The sequence below is a fragment of the Sinocyclocheilus grahami genome, unplaced genomic scaffold (assembly GCF_001515645.1).
Source record: "Sinocyclocheilus grahami isolate Dianchi unplaced genomic scaffold, SAMN03320097.WGS_v1.1 scaffold2313.1, whole genome shotgun sequence".
Taxonomy (NCBI): domain Eukaryota; kingdom Metazoa; phylum Chordata; class Actinopteri; order Cypriniformes; family Cyprinidae; genus Sinocyclocheilus; species Sinocyclocheilus grahami.
In genome coordinates, this window is record NW_015507492.1 from 5400 (window position 1) to 11601 (window position 6202).

Below are 6202 nucleotides of genomic sequence, written 5' to 3' on the forward strand. Positions count from 1 at the left end.
ACACACACACACACAGAGAGAGAGAGAGAGAGAGAGAGAGAGATTATGTGTTTTCATGTTTTATGGGGACATTCCACACACACACACACACAGGAAGAGAGAGAGATTATGTGTGTCCATGTTTTATGGGGACATATCACACACACACACACACAGGAAGAGAGAGAGATTATGTGTGTCCATGTTTTATGGGGACATATCACACACACACACACACAGGAAGAGAGAGAGATTATGTGTGTCCATGTTTTATGGGGACATATCACACACACACACACACAGGAAGAGAGAGAGATTATGTGTGTCCATGTTTTATGGGGACATATCACACACACACACACACAGGAAGAGAGAGAGATTATGTGTGTCCATGTTTTATGGGGACATATCACACACACACACACACAGGAAGAGAGAGAGATTATGTGTGTCCATGTTTTATGGGGACATATCACACACACACACACACAGGAAGAGAGAGAGATTATGTGTGTCCATGTTTTATGGGGACATATCACACACACACACACACAGGAAGAGAGAGAGATTATGTGTGTCCATGTTTTATGGGGACATATCACACACACACACACACAGGAAGAGAGAGAGATTATGTGTGTCCATGTTTTATGGGGACATATCACACACACACACACACAGGAAGAGAGAGAGATTATGTGTGTCCATGTTTTATGGGGACATATCACACACACACACACACAGGAAGAGAGAGAGATTATGTGTGTCCATGTTTTATGGGGACATATCACACACACACACACACAGGAAGAGAGAGAGATTATGTGTGTCCATGTTTTATGGGGACATATCACACACACACACACACAGGAAGAGAGAGAGATTATGTGTGTCCATGTTTTATGGGGACATATCACACACACACACACACAGGAAGAGAGAGAGATTATGTGTGTCCATGTTTTATGGGGACATATCACACACACACACACACAGGAAGAGAGAGAGATTATGTGTGTCCATGTTTTATGGGGACATATCACACACACACACACACAGGAAGAGAGAGAGATTATGTGTGTCCATGTTTTATGGGGACATATCACACACACACACACACAGGAAGAGAGAGAGATTATGTGTGTCCATGTTTTATGGGGACATATCACACACACACACACACAGGAAGAGAGAGAGATTATGTGTGTCCATGTTTTATGGGGACATATCACACACACACACACACAGGAAGAGAGAGAGATTATGTGTGTCCATGTTTTATGGGGACATATCACACACACACACACACAGGAAGAGAGAGAGATTATGTGTGTCCATGTTTTATGGGGACATATCACACACACACACACACAGGAAGAGAGAGAGATTATGTGTGTCCATGTTTTATGGGGACATATCACACACACACACACACAGGAAGAGAGAGAGATTATGTGTGTCCATGTTTTATGGGGACATATCACACACACACACACACAGGAAGAGAGAGAGATTATGTGTGTCCATGTTTTATGGGGACATATCACACACACACACACACAGGAAGAGAGAGAGATTATGTGTGTCCATGTTTTATGGGGACATATCACACACACACACACACAGGAAGAGAGAGAGATTATGTGTGTCCATGTTTTATGGGGACATATCACACACACACACACACAGGAAGAGAGAGAGATTATGTGTGTCCATGTTTTATGGGGACATATCACACACACACACACACAGGAAGAGAGAGAGATTATGTGTGTCCATGTTTTATGGGGACATATCACACACACACACACACAGGAAGAGAGAGAGATTATGTGTGTCCATGTTTTATGGGGACATATCACACACACACACACACAGGAAGAGAGAGAGATTATGTGTGTCCATGTTTTATGGGGACATATCACACACACACACACACAGGAAGAGAGAGAGATTATGTGTGTCCATGTTTTATGGGGACATATCACACACACACACACACAGGAAGAGAGAGAGATTATGTGTGTCCATGTTTTATGGGGACATATCACACACACACACACACAGGAAGAGAGAGAGATTATGTGTGTCCATGTTTTATGGGGACATATCACACACACACACACACAGGAAGAGAGAGAGATTATGTGTGTCCATGTTTTATGGGGACATATCACACACACACACACACAGGAAGAGAGAGAGATTATGTGTGTCCATGTTTTATGGGGACATATCACACACACACACACACAGGAAGAGAGAGAGATTATGTGTGTCCATGTTTTATGGGGACATATCACACACACACACACACAGGAAGAGAGAGAGATTATGTGTGTCCATGTTTTATGGGGACATATCACACACACACACACACAGGAAGAGAGAGAGATTATGTGTGTCCATGTTTTATGGGGACATATCACACACACACACACACAGGAAGAGAGAGAGATTATGTGTGTCCATGTTTTATGGGGACATATCACACACACACACACACAGGAAGAGAGAGAGATTATGTGTGTCCATGTTTTATGGGGACATATCACACACACACACACACACCCACACACACACACACACACAGAGAGAGAGAGAGAGAGAGAGAAAGAGAGTTTACTTAGCTATCTACATGGGGACATTCCATAGGCGTAATGGTTTTTATACTGTACAAACTGTATGTGCTATTGCCCTACACCAACCCTACCCTTAAACCTACCCCTCACAGCAAACTTTTTGCATTTTTACAATTTAAAAAAAAACTTTGTTTACTTTATTTTTATACCAGTTTTACAAATGAGGATGTCCCCAAAGGGAGGTTTTTGGAGATTTTGTCAGGTTTAGCTCACTTTTGGGTACAAATTTGTCCCCAAAATATAGTTAAGTAGGTACACACACACACACACACACACACGCACACACAAAGTGCATCTCTTTGGACTAAATTGTGCAAACAGCACCATCTGCTGGCTAATCAGTAGGCTAGACGATGGTGTATTTAAAAGTTCTTAAATAATTGATTTGAACTATTAGCAAAGGGTTTGTAAATGTGAGAACATTGGGAGCAAAACTGTGAGGTGTGTGAAATCACTGCAAAAAACACATTTCATATTAATATTAATTAACAGAAACATGTTGATAAAACAGTAGCATTTAACTAAAATATGGACTACAACACTGAATTTGACTCAGAAGAATGGGCGAGTCAGTCATTTTGAACCAGTTCATCAAAGCAATCAATTTATAAGGTCCCAGATGAAAGAAATTATTAATATAATTTCTTAGAGGCATTTTCGGTTTCTGTCTTTTTTTCTGTAGTGGTTTTAGCTGGTTTTTAGTGAATCAGTTACTTCCACTATATTTTCCACAATATTTTGTTTTGAACAGCATATCTGTTTAAAACAATATTTTGTGAAATATTTTAGTTGACATAAATGCCACTTATTATTCTGTTATCTAATGCAATAACACAACACGTGTGGCTTAAAGTGTCCACACTTTTAGAATGTATGAGACTCACACATTGTGTACTGAGGGTAGATCATCTCATGTGATCATTATTTCAGATTAAAATGTCTTCCACAATGCTGAAACAAGATCAACTATTATGTTGCTGATTTTACATTTATTTGGTATTGTCTGCGTCAGTGATATTTTAGTATAATTGAGATACTATTTAAATGTTTTTTTTTTAATATCTTCAATTTTATTTTATTCGATCCTGATTTTTAATTTTTGTTAAAATGTTCCTAATTTTGTTGTGTGTTTTTGTCATTTTTATTAGTTATTGTTTTTTAAATGTTTTTATCAATTTGTACTTTAGTTTTTTTTTTTAGGTAGGCTACATCAAGTTAAACTGCATGTAAATTAGACACTACTGTATCTGAAATAAAATACTTTTTTTTTTTTTTGTATATTGTATTTCTCTATATTGTTTCAGTTAACTTTTATTGCATTTCAAGTATTTATTTATTTATTTTTTGGGATTAGCCGTAAAGATTCAAACCCAAACTTATGTTGGGTACAGAGCATTCATGCATCATTCTCTGAAAATTTAAATTTGCATGAAAATTAACTCATAGCATCCTTTTTTTTTTTTTTTTTTTTTTTTACATTTATTTTGTTAATCCAATTATGTGTGGAAATTCTTGGCAGTCTGAATCTTGGCAGTCAAATAATGAATCAAGAAGACAATGTTACCTTGTCTGATGTTGATGCACTGACTTATTCCTAATGAATGAATGAATGAATGAATTATCCAATTTCCAAAGGCCTACCATAGATTTTGGCCAATGCAGTAATGTAGTACATCGTATATCATCCAGGTATTCCAGCATTTTCATTTGGGCAATATGTTTACTGTGCACAATATACATATTGTGCACAGCAGAAATAGTACAGTAGCATGGACATATGTTATTCTTAGCACATGCACATGCTTTTCTGAATAACATGCACATAGCATTCGAGCGCCATCTGCCGATCACAGCCGATGACGGACACTTGGCATTTACAAAATATTAGTTTGCATTGCATTGTATTATTATTATTATTATTGTTGTTGTTGTTATTTGGTCATTTCTGGGAGTTCATGGGGATTTGAGGGGTGTATTTTTATGTGAACTAAACTCTGAACACTTTTAGCACAGATGTGTTGTGGATATGAGCACTCTGCTATCAAACAGAAATAGTTTTGGCTATTATGCTTATGATTTCTGTGCTTCCTCACCAGATAGCTCTTGAAGTGGATGAACTCTACTCTGGTAGTCAGTCTTCTGTTGGCGCTGCGGCTCTGAGCTTTAATCGACTCCACCAGGTCAGAACAGAACTTATATCCTTCAGAACACACAGAACCATCATATCATGATGTCCGATGTCTTCAAGGATGTCTCTGGCCAGACACTCAATCCTACAAATCACATTAGATCACAATGTCACAAACTCTGTGTGTGTGAGGAGGTCATGTGATGTCATAAATTAGATTTAAGGGTCACATGACGTTAACAGGCAACCCAAAATTATTTGGAATGTGATTGTGGAGCTAAGAAAGCACAAGACTAAAAAATGAATAGTTGACAACATAAACTCTCTATATTAAATATTTTTATGTATTACGCATTAATACATTTTTTTGTATTAATTTAAGTAACAGAAACTCTTGTTCCACATAAACATTTTGCTTAAGTCTTTTGCTCCTCAGGTTTTTTCTCCTGAGAAAAAGATCCATGGAATCTCACATTTATTCTAGAGTTTAGAAAAGCTGTACAGCAATTGTTTATGGAGGTGCTCTGTGTCCAGCAGTGTCTTTACCTGTTCATAATGACTCCATGAGGGATGAACACACACTCCAGATCACCCCGATAATGCTCAGGATAATTAAACAGCTCCAAACTGTAACCTGACCAGCCATCTTTAATCTAAACCAACCAAAGACAGAACAAAAAAAAAATAATAGTTCATAGTAAAGTTTAGTACAAGTAGAAATGCAAAAAGAAAATCACTAAGTAAGGATACAAAATTAACAAGCTGTCTGTTGCAATTGTAATGAATCAAATCCAGTATGTTAGGCATATTTACCACAACGCCTGGTTCTTTTCTCTGGTCAGATGCCATGTCAGTGTTCATATGTGTGAGAGTTAATTAAGCTGTGATCCTTACTGAGAGAGAACCAGACGTTTGTGCACCCACCCATTTCACATGAGTAAACAGAGTGGGAGGTGTTTCCAAAGTTTTCATTATCAAAATACTTTCCTTTTATATATATATATATATATATACAGGTGCATCTCAATAAATTAGAATGTCGTGGAAAAGTTCATTTATTTCAGTAATTCAACTCAAATTGTGAAACTCGTGTATTAAATAAATTCAATGCACACAGACTGAAGTAGTTTAAGTCTTTGGTTCTTTTAATTGTGATGATTTTGGCTCACATTTAACAAAAACCCTCAACAAATTAGAATATGGTGACATGCCAATCAGGTAATCAACTCAAAACACCTGCAAAGGTTTCCTGAGCCTTCAAAATGGTCTCTCAGTTTGGTTCACTAGGCTACACAATCATGGGGAAGACTGCTGATCTGACAGTTGTTCAGAAGACAATCATTGACACCCTTCACAAGGAGGGTAAGCCACAAACATTCATTGCCAAAGAAGCTGGCTGTTCACAGAGTGCTGTATCCAAGAATGTTAACAGAAAGTTGAGTGAAAGGAAAAA

At 37.6% G+C, this 6202-nt stretch overlaps 1 pseudogene; it reads right to left on the minus strand.

The window, feature by feature from the left end:
* The window catches only part of LOC107574704 (phosphoribosyltransferase domain-containing protein 1-like), a 13012-nt pseudogene that overhangs the window by 5037 nt on the left and 1773 nt on the right, over positions 1-6202 (minus strand).